The sequence below is a fragment of the Lygodium microphyllum genome, chromosome 1 (assembly GCF_053477565.2).
Source record: "Lygodium microphyllum isolate KBCC chromosome 1, Lygodium_microphyllum_v1.1.10, whole genome shotgun sequence".
Lineage (NCBI taxonomy): Eukaryota > Viridiplantae > Streptophyta > Polypodiopsida > Schizaeales > Lygodiaceae > Lygodium > Lygodium microphyllum.
The window spans coordinates 67,790,699-67,808,087 of record NC_141135.1 but is presented as its reverse complement, the minus strand read 5'-3'; positions in this window follow the sequence as shown (position 1 = coordinate 67,808,087).

Genomic DNA, 17,389 nt, shown 5'->3' with positions numbered 1-17,389 from the left:
AGCATTGTCCAAGGATGGCAACATATTTTGATGGCATATAAGTGGATCATGCCATTGTGGATAGGGATCCTCTATCAATATTATGAGTTCAAAATTGGTAGAAATACTGAAACTAGAAATCCAAAAGAATGTCTCCAAAATTCTTCAGATGGTGGTGGCTGATGACAGTTTAAGGCAACCAGAGTGGCTGATGATAGTTTAAGGCAACTAGAGGGTTGCATTACCAAAGCCCACATGACTATTGCTAATGTGGAATGTATTTTTTCCTTTAGGTTATTAAGTTTGCAGGGCAGCCAAGTTATCAAATATTATTCAAAAGGCCATGGATCTTGCAATTCAACTATCAAATTGATATACATGGTGATTGTTTGATTTTTGATGGAGATGCTAGATGCGTAATAGTGGATGCATATCTTGAATCTCCTTAAAGTGAGAAAGCACATTTATCTTCAATAGAATTAGATGCATTAGAGGATATTTCTAGTAGTGAGACTTTGTCAAGTGATGAATCAAGAGAGGAGTGCACTATATAAGATGTCTACCAGGTAACTCTAAATGAATCGATAGAAGCTCAAGATAGTAGAAAATATGCAGAAGTAATTGAGCTAGATCTCATTACGTTTTTAGGATCTATGCTTAGTGTGGAAGAGAGAAAGGATTATGTGTCCTTGATCTAAGAATTCTATGATATTTTTTCCTACAGCTATGATGAGTTGAGGGTATTCCTCCTAGTTTGGATGTGCATACTATTTCTTTGGAGCAAGGTAGCCTCTCTATTCAATAAGAAGTGAGTCGTATGTCTTTTGAGCTAAGGGATAGACTATTTGAGAAGCTAAAAAATTTACATAAGGCTAGCTAATATTTTTTGTACAACATATGGAGTGGTGTTCACCAATAGTTATCAAGAAAAAGAAAAATAATCAAATTCAGCTTTTTGTAGATTTTAGGGGGCTTAATAAACATACGGTTAGAGATTACTATATGTTGCTATTTATTGATTAGATTCTAGATTAGTTTATTGGCTAGGGAGATATATTCATTTCTAGACTGCTTTGTTGCTTATAACCAAATAACTATCGCAGAGAGGAAGATAAGTTGAAAACAACATTTACCACCGTATTAGATACCTTTACTTATCATGTGATGGCTTTTAGCCTATATAATACACCAGATCTTGGCAACATACTGAAGATAAAAATTTGGTGATATTTTTTTAGAGGAGAAAGTCTTTATTGATAACCTAGGGGTAGCGACCACAAGGGAGAGATAGTTAATTATTTTTAAAAAATACTTTGAGTGGTGTAGGTAGTTTTGCATTGCTCTCAACCCAAGGAGATGCATCTTTGAAGTGCCCTATGGATTGCTATTAGGCCATGTGGCTATCCTACTTGGTATTGTGATCAATCCTAAAAAGATAAAGATTATCATCGCTATGAGTCCATTAGGTACTCCTAAAGAAGTGTATAGTTGAGAGCACATTGCCATTGAAAATTTTATTATCGTTTAACTGTCTATTTATTTGGAGTGCTCCATGTCAAGCATCCTTTGAGAATATGAAGTAAGAATTGATAGAAGAACCACTATTGAAAGCACCTAAAGAGGTGAGATATTTTATATATTTTTAGCAGCTATGATATAATATAATATTACCTACTATTTAGCCTAGAATTGGTACCATCTGATTGAGTTTGTTAGTCTCCCAAATTAAGGGTGTCCAAGATTAATTATACCTACATAGAGAAATTATACTTGGAATGCTCTTTGGAATGAAGAAATTCAAGTATTATATCTTGTATGAAAATGTAGTGTTTTATACGAAGACAAAGAGACTAAGGCTACTATTGAAGAAGTTGCAGCCTCTTGATTGTCTAGCAAAGAGATTGATCACTTTGCATGGGTAAGTTGTTGAAGTTGTAGGACATTGCTGAATGTCTTGTGAATTTCAAGGAGCTAAATAAGATCTTAACTAAAGAAAGTGACCTTGAGGGTCTATTCAAAATTGATACACCTCCATTCCATCTTGGTATGCTGTTATAATACACTATCTATCCATAGAAGAGACTGGAGCCACTTTGTGGAAGGCTGAAAAGAGAAAAATTAGGTAGTAAGCCTTGAAATTTACCTTGATTACAGGAATATTATATCATCAAAGGTCAATGATATTTATCATCACTGATGTGTAATACTTGTTGGGGGTCCATTTATCTTGGAAAAGTGTCATGACTCTGCTTGTGGAGGGCACTTTGCTGGACCATTTACTACAAAAGCTTTGAGAGTGGGATCTTGGTGGCTACCCATTTTCCAACATGCATTTGTGTATGTTAAGAGATGTGATACATGGCAAAGGCATGATAATAGAGAGAATAGAAAGCGCTCAACTAACTCTTATCATATCTATACTGCCATTTGAGAAGTGGGACATTAATTTCATAAGATATTTATATCCTTTCTTGACTTTTCTCGACTACACAAAAGTGTTATATCATTGTGGCAATAGACTATTTCACAAAGTGATCTGAAGTGCAGGCTATGATAAAGATTGTTTGTTGCTTTGGTCCACCTAAGAAGCGTGTCTGCTGACCATGGACACCTAGCATCAACTTGTCCCTCATCATGCACATAAGAAAGACATTCCCTTGGATCATAGATCAAAATGATTAGCATTTGTCCAATAACACCATACCAAGCATCCACTCCAATGTCATCAGGCCTTAGAGTGCACATCATATACTAGAGGTTGTTGAATCTCCATATACATGCTATCAATGCATCCATCAACAAATACATTGCAACATGCCTGCTCTTTTGGAGTTCAAGGCATGGAAATATGCTTAGGCTGACAATTATGTACCATATCAAACATAAATTGAGCATCACTTGCATCCAATACATCTTGACCATCACAAAAAATAATAAAGTAGTCCATAACTTGAAGCATATTTGAATCCCCTTTCAAGGCCTTTGTGAAAAATCATCCCAAAGAGTTTTCAGTTGTGAAACATTATATATAACATCCTCTAAATACATATCCTCGAGCTTAAGAATTGTCTTAGAAATGATAATTATATCTTACAAATCATGTACATCTAGTAAGTCATCAATCTTCCTCTGAGTTCCTACATCAAGTAAAATAGGAGCTTTGTAAACCTCTTCAGATGCATTAAGAAAATCTACATATGGAATGGCTCACTCTACCACTATGGGATTTTCCAAGGCATCCATGGCTTTCTCAATATTAGACTACAACTTATACCTAGCTGCTTGTCCTTCTTTTTGCCTTCTTGTTTGCTATCCAATTTCTACTCCTATCCAACCTCTTTCATAACATACTAAAGAGGTGGTTGATTTGTAGATTTAGGTTGATTTACACTTCTTATCACTCTCTTAGATGTCCTTGCATTATCTCCATTTGTCTTTTGTTTCTCTTCCACAAATAGATCCATGTTTTACACTTTTTCTAAATATGCATACACTCGAAGCCTTAACCTAGGGATAGTTGTCTTTTGTTGGTCCACTTTATCATGTATGATGCACAAGTTTTTATCTCGATCTAATGATGAGGCCAAGTGCCAACTGTAGTATATGTTCTGACAACTTTTTTGTTGCAGCATGTGACATTAATGCTTCTTTAGAAGCACATTTCACTCTTGAAGACATTTTGGTGCTGCAAGTTTCTCCTTGATCTCTAAGAAAATACTACATTTGGAGAACTCACTTGTCTTTGCTAAGGTTACATGCTTGAACTCTGTGTTCCAAATACGATTGAAGGTGGACAAGGACATTTTATTACATTCAATACTACTCAATGTTGTATTTACTTCTGCCCATTTATCTACCTGCTTTAAACATTTGGGATGACTGATTGTGTCTCCCTTGATCAATCTTGCATTGTTCTACTCTTCTGTGACATTTGCTCTTCCAATCTCTGTGTGATCCCAAGCTGCTCTTATTACCCCCTTGTTTCCATGCATTGCCCTCCTCACGCCATGCTTAAATTGTGTTGTACCTGTAAAAAGATGTCTTTGGGATTCCATGAATCTCATACCATAGCTTTCCACATACCACTTGTCCATTAAAGATCAAGTTGTACTTCGTTGTTCCCAAGTAATCAATCCTACATGATGATTCAAACTTGTCATAAACATAGTTTGTGCGGTCTTCAAATTGCAATCCCAAAAAGTATTTACGTAATTGTTGCATTGCTTCTCTATCAACAAACTGACAACACTTTTCTTGGCAACAATCAATCATGGAAACTTGTGAAATGGAGACCATAGAAGTACTCAAGTTTGCACCTTTAGGGGCAATAATTCGAGGCTTTCTATTGACCATACAATATGATCTCTTCTAAACAAAATTTGTTTTTTTTGTAGAAACATAATCTTCATTGGTATCTTTCATGTTTTTGGCAAAAGCATTTGTAGAGATAAATTGCATGCATGATTGTTGTTGTAGCAGCGATGTTCCATCATCAAAGGTGACTTGTTTACTAGGCCATCTTTCCAAAGTGACACAGTGGAGGTTGTCATCTATGTATGTTCCTATGGTTTGATCAAGGGCTTTATCTACCACCACACCAACATCCTCTTCTCCTAGCAATTCAAAGTTTATCACATCATATGGAAAAGCCAATAATATAAACCCTGTCCCAACACACATAGTGTTGCCTTCTGCCCATAGCATCACTCTACATTCTCTCCAACTATCATGAATGCTAAGCACATCAATATTCTCAAAAGGTAGGACATGGTTTGATTCGTAATCATCTCCTCTGTCATGGATTGTTATTGAGTTTGAAACAATCACCGCATCTTTCTTTTTCCATTTTGCAAAACCACATACAAATTCATGAACCTTCATTGAGTCAATTGTTGGGAATGGCAAATATACTGCTACATTTAAACATTTATCAATAGGCACTGAAATATATTCATCTTCAAGTGTTTCTCCATGGCATGTCTCATTTGGATGTATTGCATGCACTCTCCCAAGTGCAACAATCTCATGATCAACTAGCAAATTCACAGTTTCTTCAAAATAAAATTTGTTATTCATGATACCTATACAAGTGAGAAAATGGAGATTTTATCATTTGTATGTCTCTCATAAAGAAAAATAGTAATGAAATTTCTAAATACAATGAAGTATCCAATTTCATTGAAACGAAAAAAGCACTTAAACATTAGATAGAATGAGTCCAACTTCCATAATAGAAAGTATTAATGGAAACATCGTATAGAAAGGGGATAGATTTAACCATATGGCCAAAAACAAACTTTCTCATGAACTATACCCCCCCAAAGTAAATAAGAAAAGTTTCTTCTATTATTTTTAGTTGTCCTTGATTTTACTTTATTTTATTAGCTACTCTTTGAGTAAGCAAAAACTTCCTTGTGTGTTCTCATTGGAAAAAGATATAAGAGATATTCAAAACTTGTATTATATCTTTTCAACACAAGAACAATTATTAAAATGATTTATAATGTATATAGGAAAAGATTTAGCCACCTAGTCAAAAATCTATTGTATGCATTCCATACCATAGCAAATATAAAAATTATTTGGAATCCCCATAGGAGAAAATATAATCAAATGATTGAAACCATTGTTGTATGTATTTCACATGAAAAAAATGATACAATTTCATTGTGGTCTCCATAGAAAAATATTTAGCCAGATGGTCAAAACCTCAAGCAAAATACATACAACAAGGATAAAAGCTCATTGTGATCTTTATGGAAAAATATTTAGCCAAATGGTCAAAATCTCTATTACAACTATTTTACACAAGACTTAGGCTTAAAATTCTTTGTGATGTCTACAAGAAAGGATTTAGCCATATGGTCAAAACATGTATTGTATGTAACCTAGATGATAGCAATGATAATAATTGTTTGTGATGTCCACAGAACAAGATTTAGCCAAATGGTCAAAGCCTTTATTGTATGTCAACAAGGATAAATAATCTCTACGATCTCCATTAGAAAATATTTGATCAAATGATCAAAACATTTATTTCATGTATTCCACATGACAACAATGATAAAGATATTTTATGAGAAACTTTCACCGCGTGCTTAAATGTTGAAACCACAATGACCTCTAAAGCATAGGAGATTTCATTCCCTATGACACAAAGTTATAAAGATTGAGTAAATTTTAGCATCAATTAGAAGCTATTTGAGAAGGAAATATAATTTTTATCATGGTTAAATATTTATAAATCTTATACTACCTACTTGTTGATAATAGTAAAATGTATCATATTAAATTTTATTTTTAAGTTATATTATTTTAGTCTAAATCATGGTATATTAGTATATCATACTATGTGTATATTATAGAATATATTTTTAAAATATATATATTAAATTGATTTAGTAATAACTAATAAATATAATTTAAATATATTAAATCATATTTTGTAAGCTTATGTATATTTAATGTACCTAATATGTAACGTGTAATATCATTGAGGATTTTGAAGCCATCTTAGTGATAGTTCGAGAGTAGAATCTCTAGTAGGGGGTAGGATAGAGAGTATGTAGGTAAAATCTCTAGCTATGGAAATAGGGGCAATATCCCAATGGTGGGTTCTTAAGGAGAGGTGAGGAAGAAGGAGCGAGTCTAGGAGAAATGCCCCTGGTGAGAGTTTGAGGGCAACTTCCTCCTCAGTGGAGGTTTGGGAGCAATGCCCCCAGTTGGGGTTTGGGGATAGTGCTCCTTATAGGGATTTGGGGGCAATGCTCCCAATGGGGGGTTCAAGGGGTAGCGCCCCTTGGTGGGGATCTGTGGGCAACACCCCTAGTAGGGGGTTGGGGGTAGCGCTCCTAGTGGGGGTTTGGGGGCAACACTCCCAATAGGGGGTCCAGGGGGAAACGCCCCCTTGTGGGGGTCTAGGGGCAATGCCCCCAATGGGGGTCTAAGGGCCAGTGGGGGTCTGGAGATAATGCTCCAAACAGTGGGGTCCGAGGGCTACCGGTAGGCCCCAGCGGGCGACAATATAGCCATTATGTGATTTTTGAAAAAATCGTGACTTGAAATCTTTAATAAAATTTAAAAATAGATTTAAAAATGATCTAAATCTACTTGTATTCTGTAACAAGTTATGGTTATTCGAATAGTGTGATACACTAAATTATTCCTTTCATGAGTCGGTCTTTACAACTAATCATGATGTTGTTCAAAATGAGTTTCTCTTCCCCTTCCTCTCTCTTTCAAGCAACTCTCTAACCTGAGTGTTTTCTCTGTTGTATTTTTACAGTTGTAGGTTTTGCATCTCTGATCCTCTGCATTTTTATCTTTGCTCATGTTGCCCCTTTCTTACTGCAGGTGTTGCAGCCCTAACCTTTGGCAGTTCTATCCCCCTCCTCTTCTTTGACTACGCTCCACTGTTTTATTTTCTCAAACTGAAACAGATTGTGCAGTGCAAGTTCTGGTTCGAATTAGGGTATTATGACCAAAACTACATGCATCTTCAAAGCAGAAATCTTGCTCTAAGGCTTCAGTAATTCAACAGGGCAGTGAATGATCACAACTCCATAGCGTGTCTGCTCTACTTCACGGGTGATTTTTATTACATTGGCACACATTATTAACTTCTACTCATTACAATATGTTTTCAACTCTTCCGTACTTTATTTCTGATTTTGAATTAAACTACATTGATTTTGATCATTTCAATCCATATAATTACTACAAATCACACTACTACTCTTTTGTATGATTAGTATTGAATAGTATTCACATCAAACACCAAAAACATTTTCTAAATAAGAATCATGTATGAAAATGAAATGCAATATTTATTTTTGTAGCACTGAGATTAGACACTCACTCTTGAGAATTCAATGTCTTCTTCTTCTCGATTGCTTGATTGATCTCCTTGAGTGCCTGTCTTTTTTGTTGTCCAACAATTACCTTGCAAATGATAGCTTCTTTGCTGTGAATATGAAAAACATGATTTATTGCATTGTTGAAAATACTCTTTTTGTTGTGAATATGAAATATATGATTTGTATAATGTTGAAAAAACTCTCTTAGATGTGAATATGGATAAATGGTTTGTGAAATGCTTTTATCAATGAGTGCTTTCAAAATACAAACCTTTCTTTTTATTATGTGATACTATATACCTTAAGATTTTGCCTCAAGGCTAAATCTAGCCTTATATTTTTTGTATTCTTCAGTAATATTAGAGCATTTTATCAAGTTCTTATACATTGTATTATACTTTACTATATAGAACTTTCCATTATACTATATTTTCATAGTAAAAGTATTACCATTAGATTTTATGATCACATTCTTTATAATTTTGCAATAAGCATATGGCTATACAATACTTAAAAATACTCAATATGATTTTGCCATAGGATGTAATTTGATCTTCTAACAACACATATCATGATATTTCATCAATCTATAGATTAGACCATAAGGTCAAAAATTTTCTTGCAATATAAGAAGTACTCTTTGTTATTTTATTCAATATAATCTGAAACTTGACCATGAGGTCAAATCTTTTCTCATAATATAAGATATAATTTATGCTATTTTTCTCAATATACTATAAGATTTTGCCATGCGGCCAAATCTTCTCCTTAAGCTACCTCTTGGCCAAAATAAGGACTCTTGTAGTATCACGATATCTTGCAACAAATCAACCACTTTGTTCATTTTAATACAAGAATGACATTTCGCCATTTGGTCAAATGCTTTCTTATATTATCAACCCTTACTTCCAAAATGAAAGGCTAGTTTTACTTAGAATTCCTTAGTTTCTATAATTTGGCCATGTGGTCAAATCTTGTCTTGCGACAAACAAACTAGTTTTTTGAAAATTGATCGTGAAAAATTAAGACTAAATCTATGGTGGGTTCGATTGCACAAATTTTGGGTATGCTACATTTGGCTATATGGCAAAATGTTCTAAGAAAAACATCTTCTATATTATCTCCAAAAAGGAACACCATGTTCTACTTGGAACTCCTTGATTACCTACTATACTTATAGGAAGTTTTGCCATGTGGTCAAAACTTGTCATGCAACAAACAAACCACTTTGTTTCAATAAACCATTTCTTTCATTTCAATTTTTCATAACTTCCTATCTATATGTTCATATATAAATATCATATCATTTTTCCACAAATTAGCCACTTTTCCCATTCCACTACAAAATAAAAATTGGCCGTATGGCCAAATCTTTCATTTTGTTATCAATGCTAGCATCCAAGAATCCCCCATTCTTGTTTCGTTTAGCAATATGATCAAATCTAATCTCATACATCTCGCAAACCATGAGACCACTTTTTCATTCCAATATAAAATAATATTTGGCTACATAGTCAAATCCAATTTCACAACATGTTGCAACAAATGAATCACTTTCTTCATATGGTTATGAAACTAGATTTGGCTATATGGTTAAAATCAGCTTATAGAAATCGTTTTATCTTGTAGGCTTTACCATGAGGTTAAATCTCCACCTTTCAAGTGTTTTTCACATTACCTTATATTGATATCTATGGGATTTGCTACATAGCTATATTTATTTATATATGAATTTCATATCACAATAAACCGCATCCTCTCTTTAACTAGCCTTTAAAAACCCTATGGTAAAAACCATGGCAAAGTTTCGAATCTTATAGATAAGTCTTATGACTAAATAGGATTTGATGGCTAAAACCAATGAAAATGTTTCTACAATATAGCTCCTTTCAACCTTTGCAAGAGAAGGCTTCCTACCATAGTACCCACACATATGACCAACAATCAAAACTTCTCTGGCACCAAAAATAGACTTCATCCCTAACAAGGTCAAATTCACTTCTTCTAGTCTGCAAAGAATCTTCTCAACATCTCTAATATGTGAAGTCACAAAGAATTTGCAAAGGAAACTTACATGTCCACTAATTAAAATGTTAGCTTTGGGCCAAATGGAATCGTGAGATTGCTACATAACCACATTGATATATGGGTGGATCTCATATTGGACTAAATCTAATTCTTTGATTAAATAGAATTTGATCACATGGTCAAAAATCTTAGCAAAGTTCCTAGAGTATGATCCTCAGATAGGAAACTTACATGGAGAAGAAATCCAATGTTAACTTAGGGACAAAATCATCCATGACATTTTCTACATAACCACAATGATTTTTCATTATATCTCATACCACACTTATACTCAACATTTCATTATCACTTGACCATTTGGTTAAGCCCATGGTCAAGTCTCACTATTGATAGAATTTGATCTTCTCACCGAAGTCCATGGCAAAGTTTTTACTACATGATTCTTGCAAGAGAAAAATAATTAATGCTAACTTAGAGCCTAAATAATCCATGAGATTTGATACATAAGCACATATATTTATGGTTGGATCTCATACCTCAATCTCAATTTTCAATATTTCATTTTATGGAAGAGTCCCTTTGGAGTATATTTGTCTTGTATTTCGTAAAATCTTTGTTGTTGTGTTTTCAATTTTCAACCTAGAAATCTTATACATTTATTTGGGTTTTGTGAATTTTGAATATTTTAAAATCTACTTTTGTCTGACAACTTTTTCTCTTTGTAGAACTATTTAATGGCAAAGAAAGATAGCACATCCAAAAAGGAGATGCAAACCATTGATGGAGTTAGTGGTGATTTTGTGTATCCATGGTATGTGGATGTTTATGATAGTCAAGGAAAAAAGGCTGACAATGTTCTCTTATTTACTTTAAAGAGTATATTGCATTTTTTCAACAAGATGGTGTCATAGAGAAGATAATAGATGGATGTGTTGGGAAAGAGGGAATACCATGTAATCTTGTTAAGATCAAGGGAAAAAATGTAGTATACAAACTTGATCCTTTGTCATTTTGCTTTGCCTGTATTAAATAGGACAAAGAATACTCTTTGAAAAAAATAGGATGGACCTTATTTGAGGAGATAAAGGGCACATAAGACATTATATTAGCATTCCAAGCTATCCAAAATAGTGAGCTACTTTCCCTATCAAGAAAAGGTGACCGCCCCAACAAAAGAATGAAGCTCCAAGATAGATCTCCACCTTCTCCTCAAGAAGAAAATAATTCATCGAATCCTACAAGCTCAAAGTCAAAATCACCTTAACAAAGCTCCTTGTCACAAGCTCTTGTTGTTAGTATGGTTGCTAACACTATTGAGAATGATACAACTTTACCTTCCATGCTAGAAGTTACACCTGCAAAGCCAATAATTTCTCTTGAGGTCAAGGGAGTAGAAAGAACATTCGATTTTCTTGAGATAGTTAAGAAGAAGGGAAAGAAGGAAGAATCAGGATTTCACATGTTTGAAAAATTCTTTCCATTTGGTCCAACAACACAATTTCCTATTCTCATTGATAGGTGTTATAAAGCACCTCCTTTATATGATTATAGGTCACTATGTTGGGATTATGTAGAGAAGCTAACCACGTCTTTCATAAAGAATCCCATCAATCTAGCAATAACAACATATCTTATGCCTTTTGTACAAGACAACAATGAGAATAGACCCATGTATCGTATTGAAGTGGATGCTAATAAGTTGGACACTTATAGTTATTGGATTATATCGGAGCTTTACTCAATTCATGCAGCAAAGATATATATTTAGAGTAATACTACACATTGTCTAGCAAGCAAGCATTTATACACCACGAGAAATGCTAGAATATTAGTTGATTGTCATGCGGAAATGTGCATTGAGCTTTCACGAATGACAAATATGGAATCACATAATGTTATGAAGAATGCCCCTTATGTTGAGCAACTTCAATAATTAAGAGATTAGTGGCTAACATTTTGTTCTCCACCAAAGTCCCAACAAGGGCTTTCTAAGACAAGCTCTCAAAGAGTACCATGGTAGGTAATCACATATAATCTTACCTTTTCTTTTTGTGAAGATTAGTGTGATGCTCTTTCTTTTGTTCTATGCTCACTATTGTGATTTTTTTTTTGCAAAGATTTATGGCATACATTGGAGAAAATTGTGCATCTAGAGATTTCCATATGATTGTTAGCTCCCAAGAAATATTTGATATTTGGATCAAAATCCTGAAGAGATACTCTAGAGGTGAGCTTATATCTCAAGAGGAGAGTTCGAGAAAAAAGAGAATGCAACCTTCTCCTACTGCATTTTGTTGCCTTATGGGTTTAAAGGATTGAGACATCCTTACACTACAAGAGGAGATAAATGAAGGTCATATCCTTTTTCTTAGAAACAAATGGAATAAGGAAGATATGATTGACATGGAAACAAGGTCTAAGAAAATAAGGGAAATAAATCACTATACTCCTCAAGTAAAGTGTGCAAGGTTGAATCCTTAGATACTTTGGAAGGATGATCTGGATGTTCCTTATTTAAGCACAAGACAAAGATCTGTGAGCATTTTTTAAACTCCCATTTGATTTTCTTTGCTATAGGTAGCTAAAAATCAACATTATCTAAGATGTGCTATCCATGCAATACAAACTCCATGTAGAGTTGTGAGACGTCCATAGTAATTTTCCCTAATTGTTTTAATCAATGACAACCCAAGACAACATTAATGGGACCTATATCTAATGCGATTAGGTCAACCAATGCCACATAATTCTTAGCAAGCATATTGATGTCCATGGATGCAGAGTCATTTGATCTACAGAGAGAGGAAGCATCCATACCATTATATGATGGGTACCAAGTATCTTGCCTAAAGATGGTACTCACGCTCCTAAGTGTGCAGGCAAAGTACAGGTGGAGCAATGCGAGTGTGATCAAGTTGTTCATGTACATTCTATGATTTTTTGATTTTTTAGAATCTATTATAAAAAATACTTATTTTTCTTCGTTAAGGCATATTTTTTTTGTTTTTAGGTTGCTAAAGTATCATATATTACCACCAGGAGACACAATGTCTGAGTCCGGTGATGATGCACGATTGGTATTATGAAAGCATAGTATGGACTACAACAACATCCATGCATGTGTCAATGATTGTGTGCTATTTTGAGGAGACTACGAGACTATGGAGACATGTACAAAGTGTGGTGCTCACAGGTATTGACTGGACTTTCCACTTATACCATGTATACATCATATGTTTCATATGCCAGACATGGCGAGCTTGATAATGTGGCATGCATAGAATAGATTCGCAAATGGAGTCCAATGAATATCAATAGATTCATACACGTGGAGCCACATTGACTCCATATCTCTAGTCTTTGCACGAGAGCCAATGAATATTTGCCTCGGTCTTGCTATGCATGGCATGAATCCATTTGTTCTCTGCTCAACTTCTTAGAGTGTGTGGCCCATAGTCCTTGTTACTACAGCATCCCGCCCATGGCTTTCTACAAAGAAAGGATACCTCATCCTTAGCTTGCTCATTCTTAGGTCCTACAAAGTCAAGAACATGGACGTCTACCTCCAGCCATTGGTTGATGAGCTTAAGATTTTGTGGGAGGAGAGGGTCGCTATTTGTGGAAGACATGAGCAAGCACGATGGTCAATAGTCCTTTGCTAATATATGAGCCATTCTCAAGTGGACCATGCATGAATTTCTAGGATTTGAGGAGTGCTCAGTTAAGTGGGCTTTCATTCTCATTGGTGATAACTAACATAGCTCATTTGAGTTTGTATTGACTAAATAGGGGTGTTGTGTGATAGGTCTGGTTACGTGAGATTATCATGCATGTCCATTGTGTGGGCCACAGTTAGACTCCCGAAGGCCTTAGACCATGAAGAAGATGGTATATCAAGGACATGTCGATTTCTTTCTGAAGGGTCATGAATTGAGGAAAGGTTCTTTTGGAGAACCTCCAGCACAAACAAATGCCCAAAGCTGGTACAAGTTGAAAATGGTCCACAAGGAGTCACATCCAAATGGGATGCGACAGTTTTCCATTTTCTATGAGTTTCCATATTGGACCCACTTACAAATCAACCATTTGTTAGATCCCATACCTATTTTCAAGAATGTGGGTAGCTTATTATGGGATCACATAACAGGAAAGAGAGACACTGCAAAGGTATGAATGGATTTGAAGGAGGTAGGCAAGATAGAGGCACTTTGGCCACAGTCGAGCACTAATGGTTACTTGCTGCTACCTCATGCTCCTTGGGTCCTATCCAGTAAAGAAGAGCATATTGTGAAGAAAATTATCAGGTCTATCCACACCCTGATGGATATGATGTGCTCCCTCAAGTCCTATTTCTCTAAAGACGAGTAGCTATTAGGGCTGAAATCGAATGATTGGCATAAGATATGTGAGGTTTGTCTTGACCTTGGTTGCAAATAGCCTACTTATTTTGCTATTTAGTGTCTACTTGATGTTCATAATACTTCTTCATTTATGGCAGTTTATACTACCGATCGTAATCGTGGGATGCCTCACTCCAGAAATACACAAGGTGATTTACAGGTTGTCAAATTAGTGCAATGGATTTCACAGAAGAAGATCAAGACATCCTCTATTGAATACGCAAGGTAGGGAGTGATGAAAATGGTCTGCCTCTTTGAGAAGTACCTATCCACGAGCACGCTCACAATATAAACTCATCTCTTGGTGCATCTCGTAGATGAAGTAGAGATTAGGGACGACCCGTCCATATGCAATGGATGTTATTCTTGGAGTGCTTTATGAAAACCTTAAAGGGCTTTGTGTGATAATGAGCTCGGCCAAAAGGTAGCATGGCTGAAGGTTTGTTGATGTTGGAGGCATTAGTGCATATTTCAGAGTGGTAGCCAATAGTGGATTTAGACAACATTATGCTATGGTCAGTGAAGGATAATGATAGACTGACTGAAGATATCATGGTTAGAAATGGAGTAGAAAAAAGGATGGATGTTTTGTAATGGAGGAGAAAGTGAATCGTTTTTGTATGTATGAGATGACAAGAAAAGATTGGGGAAAAGCATGATCGAATTTTCGATGTAGTATACACTATCAAGACCAATTCAATATCCTGAGGGCATGGAGAAGATGTCATATTCTATGTCGATGTAGTGGTTACATGGAACTTTGATTGTATCTTCTTGCAAAGGGATAGAGGTCTCTACTAAGGAAAAGTGGGAATTCTCGAGGGGATGTCGTCCGAAGGTGATCGCATGTTTTATAAGCTATAATATCTAGATTTTATATGAGACAACTAATCTAGGTGTTTCACTATACAGTACAAAATCTACAGTGCAGCATGGTCACACGGGCGGCATTTCCATATTGAGCACATCAATAAAATGTGCTCCACAATGGATTGTGGTGTCATGGCAAAAATTTTGAGTAAGAGAGCCGATGGTGGGCCATTGATCCAAGCATCATTGTAGATGAGATGAAGTATTTTGAAAACTTCCAAAAAGTGTTATCTCAGTGGATTATTGTATCTTCTCCATGATCATATTCAATGTACAATGGTTCAAACTGGTATTGGAAGGAGCTAGGGCAACCGTTTGTTGGCAAGGTCCATCTAGATATTTGAAAATAGATTTTGAGAAAAGATGGATGGATCTGCACAACACGTTTGTTTTGCCAGCCATTGTGTGAACATGTGCATGAATGTTTTTTTAAAACTTTTTTCATAACATGAAACAATCACAAATATTGATTCACTCTTATATGTAATATTGAACATGTAATCTTCTATCCAAACCCCCAATAACCTCGATGGTGGTATGTTATGATGTCAGCTCATCGGAGTGCAAGAGTATATGACGAAAGCCATATTCCTAGCGTAGACAAGGAAAGTATGAAGGTGGAGGGGTCAATATTGTCGAGGGCGGAGGCCGAAGAGGGCTTGAAGAATATAGAGGAGGCAGACATGGTGTTGTGATGTTATGAGGACATAGTGTGAAAATGTATGGAATGCATCATCATCTGACTTCTCTATTGATCTAGAGAGTCAATGTGATTTGAGCCATTAGTATTAGTGTGAGTTGCATGAATTATCCGAAAATACTAGATTTTTGGATAATTTTAGTCTATTTTTTATATTATTTATTGTAAAAATCCAAAAAAGTTAGAAAAAGCTTCTAGATTAGGGCAGCATGCAAAAAGCTAGTTGCTTTTTCAGAAAGTTAGGGAATTTTCACAATAAGGACAGATTGACAAAATCGCACGCGTCGCGATTGCTCTAAACAGGCTGAAAACTGTAGATTGAACTGAAAGAAGAAGAATGAGTGATCTGGGAGATCCGTGAGTAGGTGTCCTGCAGTTTTATCCCCCTTTCGGAGCCAACGAAACCATCAGATTTGGGTTTCAGGTAGCAGAGAAATAGCTGATTTTTCTGATCCACGTTTTTGGTCTACGAACGAGCTCCAAGAGAACTAATGCCTGCAGATTGCTTTTGAGTAGAGCAAAAATTCCAGGTTCTTTCAATACATATTGTTGCAATTCATTGTGATTTGTTTTTGTTGTGTTTACTACTTGGGTATTCTCTATCTTCTCTTCCATCTTCTATCTCTACTTCCTTCTACTTCTAATCCTCGGTGGATTCGACCTTTTGACAAAAACCCCTCCGTGTGAACCCGACATGAAAGGTCGTCACAGAAGAAGGAAAGATAAGATGGGAGAACCTTCAAATACAATCTCCAATGATGTTTTGCAACAGTTGGTGCAAAATATGAATATGCTTATGCAGGTATAACAACAACAATAGGTGATGCAAGCTTCAGCTCAAACAGAAAGTGTTGTGATGAATGCTTTGCAAGCAGTTGAGCGTGAGGTGAAGTTATTCAATGGCAGGAATGTATCTGCATATGTACATACTTATGTTCAGAAGATGGAATTCTTTGGAGTGGCTCAATCTTCATCGAGCCAGTATTTTGTACGTGTTACTATTCATGAACTGAAAGCACGGATTACTGAATTATACTTGCAGGATGTTGACTGGGTAGCCTTCAAGAAGACACTCAGGGAAGAATTTTACATTGAGGACACCAATTTGATTACTCGCAAGACTTTTCAGGAGTGGGTTATACAACCCAATAAGGGTCTTCTGGCTATAGAATTGTTAAGAGAATTTGAAAGTAGATTTGAGCAATTGGATCTTGCAGAACAGCAAGCTCTTGCAAGTCAAAAAATTGAATTGTTTCTACAGGCAGCTAATCCTGAGCTTCAAGAGAAGTTTGATGATTTGCTGGAGGATTAGACTACAGAGACATGTTTGAAAACAGAGTGGCAACATGTCAAGGAAGCTGTTACTGTGCTTGTGAAGAAACATAGAAGAAGAGAAAGATTGCATGTCTCTAGCTTGCCCACTGTTACGGGTAAGTCAGTTGAAGTATCCAGTAAGCCACCCGCTTCTCTGGCTAACCCTATGGCTGTACCTACTATTGTTCCCTCTGTTAGACTAGATGTCTTAGATGAATTGGTCAAAGGGATGCGAGATCTTC